This window comes from Geospiza fortis, unplaced genomic scaffold (assembly GCF_000277835.1).
Source record: "Geospiza fortis unplaced genomic scaffold, GeoFor_1.0 scaffold66, whole genome shotgun sequence".
Lineage (NCBI taxonomy): Eukaryota > Metazoa > Chordata > Aves > Passeriformes > Thraupidae > Geospiza > Geospiza fortis.
This window is the reverse complement of record NW_005054312.1, coordinates 4,212,713-4,233,596: the sequence shown is the minus strand read 5'-3', so window position 1 is coordinate 4,233,596 and position 20,884 is coordinate 4,212,713. Positions and strand designations below refer to the sequence as shown.

Below are 20,884 nucleotides of genomic sequence, written 5' to 3'. Positions count from 1 at the left end.
TTTATACTGTGCTGTCTCCTACAATAACAGCTGTCAGTGCTAGAAGGAAAATTAGCTATTTGCCAAGACAGTGAGGCTGTAAAAGTTGGTAAGAGAGAAGGAAAGCTATGGGCAAGGAGCTGATATTGCAGCAGGAGTCATGAGAATTCCCAAGCTCTGAAGAGTGCTCCTGATTTTATCTTTTCATACAGCTCTGGGGGTAGTGTTTGTTTAATGTTTCTAGTTATGGTGAATGAAAGTAAAAATCCTGACTGGATAGTGTATTAGTACTGTGGTGATGAGGAAGGTTAGGCTACCTGTTGTGTTTGCTGTGCAGTGTTGTTGTGTCACAAATTATGTTTATGGCTAAGAACCTCAAATGCTGACACAGAATCAAGTAAGGTAGGAAAGGGCTATTGTGACCCCTTTTTCATCCTAGACACAAAGTTTCTTTGAATTAATCCTGGTTTGCATCAGAGTATCTTCATGCAGCAATTTGTCATACCTTTTTTATTCATGACCGTTCTTCCCTGTATATCACAATTACATAATGTCCATATGGCAGGTTGAAGAATTGTTTGAGAGGCAGCTGAACACTACAGAAGCTCTCTGAGCATATTTCCAGTTCTTTTTCAAATAGCTTCATCCTCTGCAGTTCATGTTTTGAATATCAGTGGCCTATAGATTTTCTGAGAATTGAAGATGCTTGGGGACCAGGTTTGTCTATAACTTTCTTAGTTCATGTTGTTCTTTGGTCTTTCCTCAAATACGAAATCTCCATCAGACTGTCCCAGTCTCTGTCAACATCAGCTGAAGCTGGAGGCTGAGTGGAACAGTGCATGATGAGTAAAGCTGCCCAAGGCACTGTGTACGAAATCTGAATGCCACTGGAGTCGGTGTACATACTCCCACATATCTCTCTGGCCCAGAAGTTTATCCCTTTGCCGATAAAGAACTTCTTGTGAATATAAGGATTGATGAATCATCTGTTCTCAGCTGATCTTTTCCTCCCACAAACCCTCTCTGAAGCCTGGTAATGTGGGTGCATGTCCATTAATCATGATACTGGTAGGGTCAAAACATGGCTCCAGGAATTGAGACTGCTGCCAATAAGGTGGCTAGTAAATCTGCAAAATTCCTGCAGCAGGAAGAGGTGTACCTAGGTGAGAACATACAGAGCCCTGAGAAAGAAAGGAGGATGTCACAGTAAGTGTTGCACCTTCCCAGTGAGCAGTGCTGGGGGACTAGGCAGGCCCAGGGAGACCAGGCAGCCCCAGGGAGACTTTGGAACATGCTTTCATTGACAGAAAGTAGTTTGGCAACCGGTTTTACTCTCTGCCTTTATTCTTTAAAACTGTAAAAGCTCCTTCTATCCCACACTCCATGAAGTCTGGGGAGGTACCTGTCCCAGTTTCTCCTGTTGTGCATTGCAGAGGTTTGCAGAGCCTCAGGGGTTGCCTGTTGCCTGGATACAGGGCAGTCCTGCATCTCAGCCCCCCAGCCAGCCCTGTGAAAGCAGAGGTCGTGGGGGGAGAGGTGAGCAAAGTAATCCCTGTGCACTTGGAAGCAGGAGCACAAAGTCCACCTGATGCAGTCTGTAAGCTCAGAGCTTCCTTTTACTTTGCTCCTGTTATTATTATTTATCATTATTATTGATAGGAGGAAAGTGCAGCCCAGCTGCTCGGCGCAGAGATCTGAGGGCTCCCGCAGGGTGAAGCGCTTGGTGCCACTTAGCAAAGCAGTCACTGTGCTGTCTCTGGCGTGTGCACTTTATTTCACATGCTTGTTCTGAGCCTCCTGCTGTTGCTCACACTACAGCTGCTGACAAGTAGCCTCCCTGTCAACATGGAATCACAGCCTGTGACTTGAGACCCTGTGAGTATAATACGAAGAAGGCACTGACTGCTGAATATTTAAAAATAAATTATTTAATTTTAAACATGAAAATGCTCTTTGCAGTTCATACACATCAGTGCTTGGCGACAGTGACTGGCCAAGTCATGCATTATTCTTGTGTTCAGAGTGGACTATGCTGACTGTAGGGCAAAAACCTTCTCTCTCCTTTGCTGAGCACATGAAGGCTTATTGATAGAAGGATGACCTGTTGTACAGTACATGGGTAAATGTCTATAAACTTCACTGACTGAGAGTAGTCAAAAATAATTTTTAAGCTCAGCTAGTTTAAATTTGGGCTATTTCATATTGCAATGGGTTTTGCTGTATACATCTGTAGAGCATTGTGCTATTTCAAACAGCACTTAGGAACTGTGTCAGTAGTGGTAATTAACCTTTAGACTGGGAGAGCATGAAAGATGTCAAATAATGGATCAGGGTCCTCTTGCTCAAAGTACAGTCAATTTCCATGACAGGAATACTACCTGATCTATGAATATGTACATTCAGCTTTAATATGTGAAAACAAATTAGTGTAATGAAGTGTGTGTGGCAGGGAGATGAGCACCTGAGCAAAGTCACATGAAAGTTTGACTCATCTTCATTGCTGAAGGAGGATACCACCATACTTTGAAGTAATATTAGAAACAAAACTGTTAGAAGTCTGAAAACCTGAAGGGTTTCAAGACAAATGGTAGAAGGTCAGAAAATGTGGAGCAGTTTTTCCTAGGTCTTTAGAAAATCTTATTTATGAAGGTATTTGCATCTCTGCAAAATGAGTGCAAATGATTGACGACACAAGCGCATTGTTCTGAGGTTGCAGTCCACACTTTGTGTTTCTATTTACACATGTATGAAGGGTGTCAGAGGATGAGAGATGGGGCTCACTGAGATTCCTTACGAGGCAACTGTTGAAAAGCTGGGCTGAAGGTGAATGTGCTTTGTCTTGGCTCTGTGTGTGTGTATAAATATAGATATATATACATACATACATATATATGTATGCAAATATGCACACAAAGCCACTGATTGTCAGTAAATAGCTATTCACAGAAGGCTGGTGCCTATTGTAAGTAGAAATGAGAAACCCTTTTCTCTCTACTGAAGGTGAAGTTAGACATTAAATTGCTACACTTTGGTACAGGGGTTTTGTCATTTGAATTATTTATTGCTCTCTTCCTCCCACCTTCATAAATAAATTTCTTATGTGTTTTACCAGATTATTTACTTCGGTAAACCAAGTGTGTGCTGACCAGGGGTATCAATAAAATTCCATCTCCTAATCAAATTTTAGTATTAATATCCCAACAACCTGTTGGATTAAGCACTTTACACCATATAAATATTTCGGTTTAAAATGGAAACTACACCCCTTTCTCCTCCCTGATTTCTATTTTTAGAAGTAGAGAAAATATGTGAAAGGCCTGTGTAATATCTGGAAAATTGAAATGGGAGGAGTGAATGTTCACTCTGGTTACTGCTGAAATGGAGAGTGGATTAACAATTTTGGGAACCATATTAGTATCAATTAATTTAAAAAAACAGTGACCAGAATGGAGGTTGAAATTCTTACCTCTGTACACAGATCTATGTGACTGACAAGGCTGGGCTGAACACCAGTTTTGTTGAGAGTGCAAGGAATTATCACTACTCAACTACCTCTACTGGGGGGAAAAAAAACCACAGATCACAACATATAGGAGGACAAATAGTTACAGAACTGAAAGAAATTCTGATTGAAAAATTGTTTGAAAGTTCCAAACCAGACTTCGGTATGGCACACCACCTCTTCTTCCAGCCAAATGACAGTAGTAACTGGAAAAGAAATTAAATTGTACATGTGCAGTATCGAAACATTGGATTTAAAATAAAACTGCCAAAACAAAACATAAATAAAAAAACTCAAACCCGATTTCAAGTTTTGTTTTAAATAAGTGTTGGGAGTTTTTTTCCCACAGCATAGGCAGGCAGGTCCAAAATCTATAAAAACTTGTAGTCTAGTCTCAGATTTTTTGTTTAGTGAATCAGTGGTACAGTCTCCACTAAAGAGTTCACCATTGCATTGAGCTTTAAATCTTTTGGGCAACTAAAAATAAGAAATTTTTTCAGGCAGCGCCAAAAGAAGCATAATTATTTTTCTAAGGTTAAACAATTAACCTCTCCTTCTAAATTTAGCACCATCCAAAACTGAAAACTTAAACTAATGAAAGGGAAATGGTACAGGATTAGTAAACTGCTGTCCTTCCCTCCAGCTGTGGGACATCAAAGATGTATAAACCTTCATGTTCTGTTGCTTTATTGAAAATTCTCTTGTATCCTTCTGAGTGATGTGGAAGGGATGGGATGTTACAGCTGTGTTTTGACAGAGCCTCAGTGCATTTTGCTGCTCTTTCATGACATTGCAGAAGTTTCTTTTGTCCCTTATTGATTTTTATTGTTGTTCTTTTGAGACAATTCTCCTGAAAACAAAAAGTCTTGGTTGCCTTCAGTGTGACTTATGTGGCAATGATGAGTTTGCAGCAGAGATATCATGTGCATACATTTGGAGTTGTCTTAACTGAATTAATTTTTTTAATGAGTATGACAATGTATCAGCCTAACAGTCACCCTCAGATCACTGATTAGAGGAAAATAATTAGGATTGAATGATAAATTTAAATTCAACTGCAATTTACAGGAGTGTTTGTTTAAAGAAGAGCCAACAAAAAGAATTTTGGCCCTGAGGATCATCAGGAAAAAGCCTCTTTATGTATTACAGCCACGTAGCAACCAACTCCAGAGATGAATTGCTGGAAGTGACATGTCTGATTTATTGCCCACTGCAGCTTTAAGAGTGTTTGCAAACTGAAGTGTTATGGTTAGGATGATTATTATTGGGGTTTATTTTATTTTAGAGAGAGGAAGAAAATAAATATATCTTTGTGGCTCCTGGATGTAGATGACTTTTGGTCCTTAAGCCAGCCTGGGCTGCAGGCTGTCATGTGCCTTTTCCCTGCAAAGGGAGCTGAGGCTGGGCAGTGGGAGGAGAGCCCCAGCACTGACCCCACTGCAGTGGGACAGCAAAGGGGCTGCACAGACACGGGGCTTTGCCAGAGACAGGCAGATCTGGTAGGGCAAAAAATGACACTGTTACCCTGGTGTGAAGTTCTGAGGGGATACTTGGGCTCCATGCCCCTGGAGAAATGTTCTGCTTTGTCTGGTATATCAGTAGGTCTGCAGCTGGTTTTGTTTCTGCTTCTTATAGCATGGATTTGTCAGTGCATTGGAGTTGGAATATAACTCTCAGTGTCTGGTCAGAGTGGCCTGTAGAAGATGCTAAGATCTAACTAGTTAGTTCTTTTATATACTACTCACTGTATTATTATTGTTCATCCTAAATTCCCCAAATGCTTCCTAACTTGTACACAATGGAATTCCAAGTGGTGTTTTAAGCAAGGACAGTACCAGACTTGAAAGATAAGGAACTTTAATCTCTGTAGCACATTGCAACATCTGTAAGTTAGGGTTGTGCAGAAAAGGTGTGTTCTATTTAATCTAATTTTAGCTCAATAGCCTGGCTAGTAGGTTGCTAGATCTCAAATTAGAAAATGCATCTCAGAAATTGTGTTTTCACCTTCTGGCTAAGCTGTCTTATAGAAATTATTCAGTTCAAACCTTTTTCTATTGTTTCTGTTTGTGCTGAGAAAAAAGAAAAGAAAAAATCCAGAGAGAGCAAATTCCTTCAGACATGATTCATCTCTTTGTGCTACCTGTATTGCCAACGTGGGTTTGTGCTTTGCAGAGACCTGGATAAAATCAACTGGATATCCAACATAATCAGAGAACATTCTCACTAAGTTAAGTAATAATGAAGAGGAGATGAACTATCCTCTCACTTTTCTTGAAACCCTCCTATTTTAATATCCTTCTCATCCTGCTGGCAAGATGCTGAAGCAGCACCAGCCATCCAGTTAAAACACAGAGTAGTCAGATGTTTCAATCAACTCAGATTTCCTTGAACACTTACTCAACATTCACTGCAACTCTTATAAAATTGTCTAGACAAGTCATTGCTTAGGATTCCAGCTCATTTTGTAGCAGCTGCTTTACAACATTCTGATTTTAAAATACAATTTTACAAGTGTTACTTTTACTGACTGCATTTTCTTTTTCATTGTGCATTTCTACATGCCAAAAGTATGAGCAGGCTGGAAAAGGGACCAGTGTTGTAACAGGTAATACAGAGCTCTGGCCATTCTTGGTTCTGCTACTGTTAAATATATTTCCTCTGTTTTGGGTGATTGCATATCATAATGCATATCATGAATATTCAAAATATATTGAAAGCAACTCATTATTTGGGGAGAAACATTCTGTGTTTGGTCAGATTGCCTATAGCTAAACTATTTGCTGGTCCTATAGCTCTGGAAAAGAATATTCTGTGTTCCTTTTCTGAGAAAAGTTGTGTGGATACAGCAAAGTATCTCTGGTAAATCAGACCTGGCCAAGAAAATGGGAAGGTTTTTACCCTACTGACACTTTCCTCTTTCACAAAGTTTCTTAGTCTGAGGATCCAGCAGTGAAGTGGGGGCTTCAATGCAAGTCATGGATGTGTTGTCAGCGGAAAGTGGGTGAAATGTGGAACCAGAAGAGGAGGGATGTGGTACAGGGACTGAGTGCCACAAAAAGAGCAATGTGAGGGTGCCAGAGTAGGACCTGTCCTGGGGATTGTGGGAGATCCTCCCCTTGTTAGAAGTGCTGAGAAAGTTGTGGCAAAGGGGGATGCATCAGAAAGGTGGCTGGCTCTGATGCCATTGCAGAGAGCCAGCACGCCTCAGATAGTGCCTTCTGTGCTTCATATCCCCTGCTTTCCTGAACAGTAACTTCCCCGTGCTCCCCCCACAAACCTATGAAGAAAAATGGAGGGGAAAAATTATTTATTTAAAGTCTAATACTTTAAATAAGCCTGCATGCCTAGTAGAAGAAAACCCTCCCTAAACATGATGAAAAATAAATCCCCCTGAGTCCTCAGCATCCTGCTTGAGTCACTAATTCCCCAGGACAGAAAACAAAGCAGGCAAAAAAAGTTTGTTTTCACATAGCAAAGTCAAAACATTTCCAGTTCTGATTTAAGATGAGTCGTGGGAGCCTTCTCCTCTTTAATGCAACATGGGGCCAGTATAGGTGAGTTGATAAATATACAAATTGATTTTTTTCCTCACCCTATAGAGAGCACCTATTCCTTTCCGTGGGACTCATGTCTGCATGTGTTTTTTTTCTGGAGCTGCCCCAAAGTGCAGGGAGTCAGTGACAGCCAGCACTGGGGCACAGGGAGGGTTCAGATGCCTGAGTCACATTTTCCACAAGCACAGCCCCTCATCTGGCTCCAGCAGCCAGCTCCAGTGGGACGTAGTCCTGGTCCTTCTTCCCTTCCGGCCTGCACAGGCTGTCCCATCACTCCTCCTCTGATGCTTTTTGCCTCCTTGAGACATCTCTGGCAATGACTTCAATATCCTAAGGATACAAATAGTATCTGCAGCTCCTGAGGGAGCACTGCCCTGCTTCCCTGAGGCTTTATAAATACATTCTCAACTAAAGGTAGTTTATAAATCTACTCAGCCACAGAATTGCACATGTTTGATGAATATTCTCCACTTATGATGGGATAGGAGAGCAGAGAGCAAGACTTTGTGCTAGCAAATGGCCCCTGGCTGGAAGCAGTCTGCCAACACTTTTTCTATGAACTACTGCTCAGGGCTTGACCCAGAAGCACAATAGAAGGTGCATGATTATAGCTGTTCTGATTAGGGCTGATAATTGTTCTGTTCTCATTCATAAATGTAATGGTTTGTTAATAACGTCTGATTTGGGAATATAGTATAGTCCATCAACTAAAGGTGGCATAATGACATTAATAAGGGTAATTGAGGTGCTTCTATGATCTGCTTGCTCTTTGGTTTGTTAATTAGAAATTACTTTTCTTAATATATGACAGAAATAATATTACTTTCCTGTGAAGCCTGGGCATCTTGAAGGAAAAAGGGATGTGTCAGTCTGTGCTGTTAGTATGTTGCTGGACTATCTGTAGGGTGGTGAGCATAGGGACATGAACCACCCTAATACGTGTCAGGTATTGTTTGTCTGTGTTTATATTTTGTATAAATAACAGCATGTGCTGTTACTTATGGCTGCACGTGTCTCTTGCTGCAAGACTGGGTGTGTAAAGCTGTCTGGGATCCGTGGATTGATTAAAGAGCTGTTACAGGAGGAAATGGAAATGAGAGACAGACAGGCTGCTGAGCATTTAACCCTGGAGAAGAACCTTGGCATTTCATCTTCTATCAACGTTTGCCTGTAACTACTATTAGCATTAATTATGGAGATACTTATTGAACACCCTGTTAGCCCTAATTAGAGCTAATGGAAGATATGTGTGGATGTTAACAGGACACGAGACAACCAGGCTTCCATTTCTAAGGTTAAATATTCAGTAGCTCCCTCTTAGACATTACCAACATCCTATAATCATGCAGTCAGACTCAGAACAGTTTCTCCTGTCTTTTTTTTTCTCTCTCTCTCCAATTACGGCCACCTTACACTATTTTTGCTTAAATTAAAGAGTGAACAACAATGTGGCAGTGACCCCAGTTACCTTTACTAATGTAATTATGCTACCTCTCCTGTATTCATAGTGCACCTCAGAATCAGTCTTTATTAGCAAACCATTTGTTGCCCCTTTTACACTCCTTTTAATGAATGCTAGTAGAGGCACTTAAGTGGAGCTGAAAGGACTTGGCTTTGTTCTGAACAGAGACCTTGTGACAAAGAGCTCAGGGCCTGAGTGCTTGAGTAGGCCATGCAATATCCAAGGCCTGTAAAGCTCCTATCACTGTGCTATTGTTTGAAGCTGTAAACACCTTCTCCTTGCACCTAGTACCTTTGGTATTTTGAAAACCAGCGTTGCTGAAGAATTGAGGCTGCAAAATGTAGAGGTTGTCTCATTACCCTGCTGTTGTGAATGACGGCACTTCCCTGCTGCTAATCTCTGCCCAGCAGGTCAGTATCCTCATGGAAACTGTCTTTTCAGAACTGACTTGGAAACCTGACTCGGTAACTCTCCCTGAGAGCCCTGAGCCTGCCTTGGGTGGTGTCACATTCATTAGGGTAGGGTCTGCTCCTCTGCAGTCCATTTCCTTTGCCATGGACAAATGTGGTGATCTCAGGTAGTGTACTAGGCAAAAAGTGCATTTTTTTCCAGACAATCTATTATATAGTTCTAGGGTTGCCAGTGCAGTGCCACTTGAATGCTGCATAGTTGCAATCCTATTACCTACAACCTGTAGCTCCCAGGTGCTTGCTGGCTGGAGCCATCTAGGAAGAAGTTCCTATCACTAGGTTGACTGAATATGCTATCAACTGATTTGGAAAATAACATTAGAGCTTTGAGAAGAGAAAGGATAAGTCGTGGTGTGTCCTTGACAAAAAATATCCCATCCTTCCCTGGTGTATTGCATAATACTAAAAATAAACACAAAAGTATGTACATATCTCTCTCCTTCTGAACTACAGATACTACATTTCTCAGTTAACCAGTAAGAATGCCAGTGGCTGCCTTCCTGCAGGATGGTGCCCTGAAAAAGGTACATTGGATAGATGCCAGTGTAAGGCATCCTGAACATGCTTTGGAAGTTCTTTTGTTCACTCTTTACAAGGTCACTTGGGTTTCAGTAGAGCTTAATGTTCTAAGGAAACATGTCACAGGTATTAATGGGTGCAGTGTGTTCTTAAGAGAAAAGCCATAAAGCAGGGTTACCCCAGCTTTCCAGCTTGGTGGCTTTCTCACTTTTGATACATGAAATATATCTGAAGCAGTTCCAAGGATAAGCACATCTGTGCTTGGCCCAGGTGCCACATTTGCCCTTTTGCAGAAAGTGCCCATTGTGAGTGCTGGCTGAGGATCCCACCACTCACACCTGGGGCTCAGACAAAGCACCTGACTTCTGGGGCTGAGTGGGAAGTTGGTCTCCACTCATGTTCATCTGGAGGATGAGCTGGGGAAAGGTTAGTAGATTTTGATTTTAGCTATTTTTGGTGTATTTTCTTAATGTTTCTATCTATTTTTCCAATTGTGTAGTTACAAGAGCCTGTTTCACTTTGTGGTGGTCACAGAATCTGTTCAGCTTTGTAGTTAATGCCACTTTCTTTAATATGTAAAGAAATGTGTTCACAGGTCAGACCTACATGGACTTTTTTTAGTGGCCATGTAAAGCCTAAAGTGCCTCTATTTAAAACAGGGCATCAAAAAGGCTTTGGTAAAAGCTGATGGTATTTTTCTTCAGAGTTTGGAGTAAGCTTATTGATTTAGGAGCTCTTGTACATTGTATGAAGTGGTCAGATGCTAAGAAACCATATGCTGTGTTATGCAGGGTTGCTAATTAAACTCTTAGCTGCACAGTTAAAGTGGAAATATCCCTACTACAATATGGCTTAGTCCGGTTTTTGGGAAAGAATAATTTTTTTCTGGTGTACCTCCATTTAGATCTTTTAACAAAAAGGATAGATACATCATCTTTAAAAAGGATAAAAGCACTCACATTATAAAGTCTCTATTAAATTTCTCACTAAGCCTTTAGGTACAGTAGGAAAGAAACTGCTGCTGTAAAGGGAACAGAGTCATGACATATCATTTTATTTCAGCTAGAAAAATGTGTCCTTGCTTGGAGCAGAAGCTGCTTCCCTGATGAGGCCGTAGTCTGCTTGTGTGGTTGGGAAAATGAAACACAGTCTGACTGGAGATATTGTCAAACCCATCGAGGTTAAGCACCCTTTGCCCCAGGCGAATTCCCTTGTTTATATGCGTCACTACAGCTAGGCTGGAAAATGCAGGTCTCCAAGCAAAGCTGGGGTAGTAACCACAGGTGGTAACTTAAAGCTGCCTTCATGAACTAAATCCTGCATTTTCAATCCTTAAGAAAATGAATGTGTAAAGTAAATTCCTTCCTATCTTGCCTATGACTCATATAAATGTATCATACTTCTTGAAGCAGATAGTTAAAGTCTCCAGCCAAAACCTTGCACATCTGTGCCTTAATTAAAATCAGTTTATTTTGTAGGTTAGTAGCTTATACCATACCCATCAGTGTAATATTTTTTTTTATTAAATGGCTGAATGAGATCTGACATTACAGGAATATCCTATCCTAGAATGAATTTAAAAAAATCTTTGGACCAAATAATGGTCCAGCTGAAAGGACTAATTTCAGATTCACTGAGCCAAAAGCAAAGTTTAAGTAGTGACAAAATCATTATTCTGGGTGTTTGGTATAGATTTAGCAGTATTTAATTGATTTACAGAAATGAATTCCCTGGGTTGGTACTTATCAGAAAGATATCCTGGCTTTTACTCCAAAATGCTTTGGAGTCACCTAATTTATTTGTAATCTTCCCAGGATAGCAGGGAAAGCTGCAGATAAGTATTAGCTGAGACACCTGAGCAGTGTGACCCTGGCATAATGGAAAGATAGCATATTATATGAGATGTCATCTCACCAACAAAATGAATTTTAGGAGCTGGTATTTCATACAGGATACATAAAGTGCTTAAATGGAAGCTTACTTGGCACTCGCTTTTGTTCTCTCATTCTTTTTGACTCACAGATTTGTCTGGATACTTCTGAGCAAAATCAGATTTTCTAAATGACAACTCCTATGCAAAAATCAGATGACAAAAAAGATTAATATGGTATGAGATATGGTAATGATACATGGCTAACAGTGTCAACACCATGCATTGCAGAAGAGAGGGAAACTTAGGAAGTAAAAGGTAAAATAGAGCCGCTCATAATTTGAAGCAGTGGAATGGATGAGGAAGAGAAATACAGACAAGCCTCTGCTTGGAGAAGAGGAAGGGGGACAGTCCAGTCAGTCAGGGCAAGGTGAGCCCATGCTTGTTTCAGCAGCTACAAAACTTTGGGGAAAGGCTGCACATCTCTGCGTGCTCACTCTTTGGGGTTCAAAGGGCTGAAAGGGGAAAACTTGGCTGTGCTGATGGGGAGTGCTCAGCTTCAATGAGTTGCAGCATTTAAACAGCAAAACTGGTGAAGGACAAACCGAGTCAAAGCTATTCTGCAGGGTTTTCCATAGCGGGCCAGCATCATCACCTGCTTTCCCCTGGCCCATAGGGAGTGTGCAGGCTCAGAAAAGGAGCTCAGTCTATCAAAATGAGAGATCCCTAAGCACATCCCCTGCCTCTCATATTTCTCTGTGCATCTCTGGTACTTCATCTTCCATCTCATCAGAGTCACACTGCACTCACCTCTAGAGCACCTGGGTGCACAGCTTGAAAGGACAGAGGTTAAGAATGGGCTCAGAGCTGGAGGAGGCTGGTGCAAATAAACAGAAATACTGGAAGGCCAATTTACATTCATGCATCCTGTGTTCAGATTAATATGCTTCATCCAAAAGATGTAAGAACAAATCTGTTTTTTCAAGCCATGCAAGTAGCTGACCCCTTACTGGGGGAAGTTTTGCACTGCAGCTTTTTTGCTATGAGACTATTGGAAGTTCCTGCTTCAAATTCCTGATTGACACTGTGCTGACTGGAAAAATTTAGTTCCTGAGGTACTTCTGAAGGGACTACATTTTCCAAAAATGTCCCCACATCCAGTCCCCATGCCTTATTAGTAACTGGGGCTTCCAGGACTGATCCTTGATCCCAAATGCCCTGAAGACTCTCCCATCTCTGCTGGCCCCCTGGAAGAGCTGGTTCACACCGTTGTCCATGGGGAACAGCAGGGAGGGTGATGTGTGCCTGTGGTGCTGAACATGGCATTTCAAAGTGCATTGAGTTGGCAGTGACCCTGCAGATTGTAACCAGGATGCTCTTCCCCTCCAATTCACAACCCTTATGATCCAACCTCTCACTCTCTGGGGGCCCTGGTGCTGCTGGTTGGCGTGGGACCTCAGCTGTGTTGTGGACAGTGTCCACTTTTAAGATTACAAAGCTTGCTGTATCTTCAGAAGATCATTCACTTGGGGTTCTCCCAATGAGAAATTTCCTGGTGTGACCTGTAGAGGAAACTTTAAGGGGTTGGCTGTTTGAGGGCTGCAGGAGAGCATTTTTGGAGATACCAGCTCTAAATGTATATTTCTACAGTTTTGAGCACATTGTTGAGAGGAATGTGGAGTACAAACCATCTGACATTTTGTGGTCCATATGAAGGACCCCACCTGGGGTTTTTGTACTTGAACAGTTTTAAAAGATACTAGCAGTCACTCAAAATACTTGTTTTCATCTAAAAATGACAATATTTTGAATACTGTCTTCTGGGTACATTTTTTCCTGTTTTCAGTAGAGGCAGCCTGGCACTCTCATAGGATACTGAACTAAATCTCTGAAACCCCATGGGTGACAGATAAGTGTTGCTGTTAATTATCCTAAATACAGGGGGTGGGGGAGGATGAGGAACACCAGCTTGAAATGACTTGGTAATGTCTGTGAGATTCTGTGAGAGATGGTAGCAGAACTGAAATATAAAAGTGGTTTGAGCACTAGACAGGAGACCACAGAAGCTGCCCAGGACACTTGCTGGGTATCCTGAAGCAAAGCCACATCAGCTTTATAAAGGACACAGCTTCATAAAGGGCTTTCAGACTAATGTGGAAAGCAATTTAAGGCTTAAATGGTATTAATGTTCTGATGCAAGGTGGTTTGTGCATCAGACATGAGGAATGGCAACCACAAATCTTGTAATGAAATTTGTCATAAAATTTATTGTCAAATGTATTTTCATGGCACGACTCCACAATGTTTTCAGAAAGATTCTTCTCCCTGCGCTGACTGCAGGGATGGAAGAAGAAGCTGTTAAATGCTGTGTTTCTTGAGACAACTTTTCTTGTCTTTAATGCAGAGCAACTCTGCAGTCTGCCTAGGAGATTGTCCCCAAAGGCTTGTCTCTCTGTGCTCAGAATAGCTAAAACATCCTGTTGTTTCCTATGTTTTCTCAGCCTTAATCTAGGCTGCTTTGGCTCTTTGCTCTGCAAACCTCATTTTGGTGCTTTTAAATATGGGGGTTTTAGCTGAAATGCAGCATTTATTTCAAATTGCATGCTGATCAAGAAAAGAGACATAGAAAGGAGCCATAGCAAAATGTGGGTATAGTGAGCTCCAGCCACTGAAAACTGGTGTGATTTTGCCTCCAGAATTCAGCCCAGTCCTGACTGATGTGGAAGTTAGCCTGTGGAGTCCTGTTCCTCATAAAAGATCTGGTTTTGCTCTCCCTAAGAAGGTTGCCTAGACTTTCAAAACCAGAATTGCCCAGCTGGGTCAGAGTGTGTTTGTGCTTGTTTTGGGTGGGAAGAGGAAGATACTCATCAGTCCATCTACAAATTGTTTTTGTACTGATTTAAGGCCATGGGATCAGCTTGTGCCTTCATCATTCACTGACCCATTTGTAATTGTTCCAGCCCTTCTGATTTGAATTAGAAAAGGTTTCATGTCTTTAGTTTCTAAGTCCTGACTTCCAGTGGGTAAAATAGAAGTGAAGGCTGAGTAAAGCAACCAGAGTATTTCCATAGTTATATTTGCTGCTTCAGTTTTGAGAGAGTCCTTAGGATGCCCTGTGAGTGCATGCCAGTTTTTATGTGTAGGTTTAGTTTTAGTTTAGGTTTAGTTTTTATGTTCCAAGTTTTGCCCCAGGCTATACCCAGGGCTCTTGCAAGCCATGCTGGCAGTGAAGTTTCCAGTGCTGCTCTCATGTGTTATTTAGGTTACAATAGAGCTAAAAACCTACTTCACAATCAGAGACTCAATCCTTTCCCCCCAAAGCTCACAAACCTTAAAACAAAGAGTGCCTGGGGAGACTCTCTGGCACTGTATTAAATATCCTTGACGAGAAAAGGTTTCTTACAATTGTGGCCTTCCTAATAGGCACCGTGGGTAGTATCAACACAAAGATATCTGTATTACATAGTTTGACCTGCTTTAACCTCAGTCAGTCTCCTGGAGATTTAGAAAATATCTGTTCCATACAAAGGTCTTGGCTTTCAGGCAAAGTAGAAGCAGTTTGTTTAGAGTCCCAGCTTTGTGAGAGGAGACGTTATGCTTTTTGTGAGTGAAAGTCACCCCACTGAGGTTGTCTGAAAGCCTCTGGATCCATGTCATCAGCACGTAAGCTGCTGATTTTGTTTGCAAAAATAAATTACTCCCCAAATCTCTCCACTTAAGACTTTTACATATGCACTGTGCTGAGGGTATAGGGATATTTTGAGAAAGAGGGTATATTGTTCATAATATTTTCTTTAGGGGAAAAAAGGTACAGTCTTCAAACTTTTAGTTGTTGTGGAATGCTTGATAAAATCTAAATGAAAACTAGAACCCCAACTTTGCAGGTTTTTACATCCTTTAATTCCCTTTCCCCTGCCCCCCTTGGAGAAGTTTAAGTCTGTCAGCAATATAAGTGGGATTTAGATCAACCTCAGAGCAGTTAAGTGGTAAGGAGATTTCCATAAGGTTATTTGGTTCCCCTCCGACATGTGGAAGGGTGAGGTCATGGAGGGGGAAGTGTTATAGGGGCGATGGAAGCGAGTTGCCCCATACTGGCGCTTCAGCAAGGTAAAGCTCCTGCCTCCTCAGGTGTCCCCAACCTATGTTGCCCTTGTTGCCCATTTTTCCTGCAGTGTGACAGCTCCAGACCACAGGGTGGGGTGTGCAGCCATGTCTCAGGGCTGTGTGCCCCACACCGTGCTCGTGGCAGAGCCCTGGTGGGTGCAGCAGGACCCTTGGTGAGCGCTGCATGCAGGGCTGTTGGTGCTGCCTCAGAACCGCGGCTGCCAGTGGATGTGGTTTCACTGGGTTTCATTCACCTCTTATTTCTTAATTTCTGCGAGAGCAGAAGCCACTTGCCTGGGCTGAAGGGCTGCCAGGCTCCCTGTGTCTGATGCTGGGAGAGGTGGCTGTGTTGCTATGGCACTGGAGGTGTCTCCAAACCCCACTGCTCTGGCAGCTGAGCCGGCTCCCAGCAGCATGTCCTAATTGCGGCTGTGCAGCAACAAAACAAATATTCGGAGATTTCCATAAAGGCTGTAATCAAAGGAGCATCCCTTGCTTTTTAATATGTGCTGAATGGGTTCATTTGTAAGCTTATTACGACTTCAGAGAGAGAAGCTATTAGGATGATCATTAGCTGCCTGTGCAAATAACAAGGAAAACCGTGGCATGTTGCAGAATAACCCCCTTTTAAAGGTCTGCACTTTCAAATGCATTAACAATAAGCAGCCATGCTGTCTTTCATGTTTACCATGACATGAGTAAGGACAAAAGAGAAAGGATAAGGGGACAGTGAACTACATGCTTTCAAAATACGTTCAGATGGAGAGAAAAATGAGGTATTAAGAGAGCAGCAAACTCACTAGCATGACATTGTGTGTATTGATGCAGTGTCTGTTATCCATTGGGAAAGCAAAAGCAGCTGGGAGCCAGCCTTTGAGTCTTGGCTCATATCTCACTTGGTCCCTGTACTCCTGTCATCTATGTATGAATTGTGCTTGGGGTCTTTTGTGTGCCTGGAACCTGATGGTTGCTGGAGCACTTAGATTATATGTCTTATGGAGGAGGAGAGAACATTTAGAAACTCATATGCCAAGATCATGGGATTTATTAACTTATTTATTTTCCTGCAGAACATCTGAAGCCCTTTCATGGGCTGCGGCCATGGTTCACTGAAATGATGGTTAATCTGAAATCAAAAATATGTGTGGTAAAAGATGTTGAGTGGTTGGGTGTTCATACCTTAATTGGGGCAGGTGTGGTTTAGATCAGTCACATTTACCTTTCAAACCACATTAGCTGCAATTTTATGTGCTAGAGTAAGTTAAAGGTGCTGATTACAGTGAAACTCAGTTTAGATTTGCACATGAAATATTTATGAGATATGTATCAGTTTGACTATAAGCAGGGTAACTTAGACTTCAGTCTGCCTCTCCTTCCTAGGCCATTTCTCATGTCTTTTGCTGAGTTCATGTCTTCTTGCACATATCACACCTATGCATGTATTTCCTACAATATCCTCTTGTGCTTAGAATCCATAACACTTTGGGATGCATTATTATTCTTCTCATTAAAAACATTTAACAGATGACCAGAAGCAGATAAATAATGTCACTTCTTAGATTTCTAGAAATATTATTTTCTGGATTATTTACTATTATTGAGATCCCTCATTTAAGATCTGCTTTTCTTACAGGCTTTTTTTCCTAATCTTTGCTTTTCTAGACTGACTAAACCTGACTAAACTGACTGTTTTGTTTTTATATCTGAGTAGGCTGTTACCTTGAACAGAGAATTTGCTAGCTTTCTGGGGTTTGGGGGGCTTCTGTCTGAATTTCGTTTAGTGGGGGGGTTTGTTTGGGTCTTGTTGTTGTTGTGGTTTTGGTTTTTTGGGGTTTTTTTTGCGTTTTTTTTTTTGTACAATAGTTAATGCATTCAAAGTTCTGTTTGGGATTTCCTTTTAAAAAGGAATTAAAGTTATTACTTCCCCAATCAGATGATCCTAAATAGTGGGTTAATTTTTCCACACCTCTGCCTTATGAGAAAACACCGAGAATAAACACAACCAAAAAAAAGGTAACCTATTGATCTGCAACTCTGTTCTGCGTTAAAACAGATGATACAAGAGACTTTGAATTCCCTTGCCCATGGCCCCTTACCTCTGCCTCTGCTCAGACAGTCATGGCTTCTCTTTCCTGCTAAGGACATCAGCATCATCATCTTTCTGATAGGACAGAATAAGCCCTATGGCTTATAGTAATCCTTTTTGGTACCATCCTTACTTTAAAATATTTTTTCTCCTCTGCCTTATTTCCCTGAAGCCCACAAGTATTGGGAAAATTCTTAAAATATTGAAAATCATGGTCTGAGGAGGACAAGGTTGCCACAGCAACTGTCCAGTGCTCCTGAGATTTATTCCTGCATCTCTCAAAACCTTCACGAATGCCACAAACTGCTGAGGCACTTGCTGCAAACAAAGCAGGGCTATAGAAAAGGAGAACAGAAAAGAGCACTGAGGAGCCAGTTGTTGCAAAGGTGAGATGTGGCAGGCTCAGGGAAAACGTGGCAGGCATTTGGACTCTGTGTTAAATCCCCTCAGTGTCTGCAATGCTGTGCAAGTGCACGGAGTGCTCCAACACGTGACAGTACCTGACATGACAGTGGGTAATGTCACTTGGCCTGTGTCGCAACTCCATGATCCACTCAGGAGGGTGACATTGATTCCATCCGGAAGGGAAATACTTTCAGAAAGAGGAGGTTAAAGTTAGCTGCCTCCCTTTGGGTTTGCTAAGTAACAGATTTCTGGGACAGAAGATGCCTGACAAAGAGCCCTGCTTGTCAGCCAGAAGTGATCATCTTTTTCATGGGTTTGGGACTGGTCTCAGTATGGACTAATGAGCAGAGAGCTATATTGGGGGTCAGGAGGTTTAGCACATCCATTCCCCTTTTAGCCCTGGTTTTCTCATCTAATAAACAAAACTGTTGTTATATTATCAGTGTATATAATCTCTGGGTCATCTGTTTAGAAAGGCAGGCAATCGGTACCATATGGTTCCATCGTACTGCAGTTCATACAAGGGAAAATCCACCTGTGAGCTATCTGAGGGCTTTTTTTAAAGGACTAGAACTCAAAAGAATTGCAGGCTATCAGATGTTTTGGTTCTGTATGCAGGATCTTCTTTTCTGAGGCAGCTGGTTCCTGTGTGTGAGAAGCTGTATGGAAGAGCCAGATGTGATTACCTATGGAACTTTCCTTGGGAAGGGGCCAAAGTGAGCAAGCAGTTTATGTTTTGAACGGTGCAGTGTGCACATTTGCACCAGCTGAAATGGAGTGGTCTGTGGCCTGAAGCCATGCTGGCACTTCAAACACATAATCTAGCACTTTTTGAAACATTACAGCATTTAGAATTGGTTCTGCTCTGGGACTTCTGAATTTCCATTCTGAAAGTCTGTGCACATGTGGGAGATTTTACCTCCATATGATCTCACGTATTCTATGGACACATTGTGCAAAGTTGCAAATATAAAACAGAGGGTAAGAGTTGTATTAGTAGCTATGTTGCAAAGTTGGTGTTATTTATTTGAAAATTTAGAGGAGTTCAGTCCAGCCCTCTTTGTCCTCCTGTGCGAGACTGATGTGCTCTTACACACACAGACTTTTGGTGGCAGAAATGTGCTTTTGTTAACAGCAATCAGGATGAGATGAGACCCAGTTGCTCTGCTTGTGTAGGAAACTTGGGGTAGTTTTGGAGGCAGCTCCGATTCCTTTAAACACTGTCACAAGCCTCATATGCTCTTAGTGTTATCAAAGCCAATCAGGTTGCTGTTTGCAGGTATAAGATGCCCCTAAGGGCTTTGCTCACTCAACTGTACTGAGGAATTAAATGCTCTGAGGCAGTGCAACAGGCTCATTCACTCCAGTGTTGCAAGGCAAGGCAGTCATGGCTGGTAAATGGGCCCACGTTACAGTGACATTAGCATTTTAATGCAACTAAAGAGGAGGTAGATTGACTCTAATTTAGTATCCAGTTGCACGGCCTTGTGCAGGTCCCCTCATGGCTGCTCCACAGGGGCCGATTACAGTTACACAGTGCACTTTGGGATCTAATTGGATTTACATGAAGTAATGTAGTTGTGTCATAGCAACGATTCTGCTGCACAAGTGCTATGAGATTCCAGAACAAACAGTTATCTATGTAGGAGCAATAGTTACAGGGTAACACATGGGCCTGACAGCTTGTGCCAAGGTCCAGCTCTAAATCAAAAAGTGTTTCACCTCTTTTCTGAAGCCACTGCAAGGGAATGAAATTATTCTGATCCAGCTTCCAGAGAGATGTTTCTCCTCACCTTTCACTGTGAAAGCACTGACCTGACACAGAGATCTAGCAAGACATGACTTCTGGATCAGAAGTCATGATCCAGCCATGGATCATGGGGCTGGCATGTGTTTAAGTGTATCTTGACCCTGCAAATGTATTGAACACAGGAGACTGGCAGAAGCTAGAAGCCCTTGTGACACACAACAGTTTTAAGGGGTTCATTCTAGTCAACAAGCTGGATTTCTCACAAAGGCAGGCCTTGCGTCTTCATCCTGCGCACTCCATTAATTTCTTGTTTCACTTGCTGCCTGTTGTCTGTTTCAACCCCTCTCTGTCCCATCCCTCTTTGCTCTGGAGCTCCAGCTGCCTTTCTTGCAGCCTGACACCAGCAGGCGGCACATGTTTATCTGCTTTTCCTTTATCAAAGCCGGTCCTTGACGGGCTGCAATGTGAATGTGAAGAGAAGCCAATGCGCAGCAAGGAGAGCTGATGTGGTGGCTGTGGACAATGTGCCAGCCACAGCTGGCCAGCCCAAGGATGAGGCTTAGCCTCAGCTGTTGCTCCTGCTCCCACTGTGTTTCCCCAGAGACTGTAATTAAAGGCATCAGCTTGCTGGAGTCACAATTAGGCATGGTGGGTTTGCCCTTTGTGCAATTCTCCCTAATGACAAAATCGTAGCTATTAACCAAAGAGAATCTGTTTGGCAGGGACTTCCTCCCCTTTAAGGCAACAGAGTCAGGTGGAACATGGCTGCTGCTTGGCACTAAATGCAGTCTTTCATCCCTTCTGACACAGTACCTGCTGGTACCTACTGAAGCATTTAAACTCTTCTTCTCTGGGGTGCTGTAATTTCTTTAAAATATTGTGACTTATAATGGATAAAAAAATAAAACTCCTCTCCCACGCAGACCTCTGAGGGCTCGTAGGAATGTAATTATATGCACACACAGTAGGAGTAGGAATCCTATCATTCTGGCTATTTTCTTAATGATAGGTTTATATAGCACAGTGTCATCTCTGCTTTAAAGTTAGAACCATCTTCTCTTGGCAGCATCTATCCCAAGAAAGTGGCATCACAGGACAGGACAGCCAAAGAAATTGTCTCTCAATCACACTTGCAGAGCACAGGATGAAGCTTCCCTACACAGCACAGAAATAGATAAAAAGG

At 42.1% G+C, this 20,884-nt stretch overlaps 1 protein-coding gene across 5 annotated transcripts in view; it reads left to right on the top strand.

The window, feature by feature from the left end:
• The window catches only part of TSPAN18 (tetraspanin 18), a 120,083-nt gene that overhangs the window by 70,786 nt on the left and 28,413 nt on the right, over positions 1-20,884 (top strand). The window lies entirely within an intron of this gene.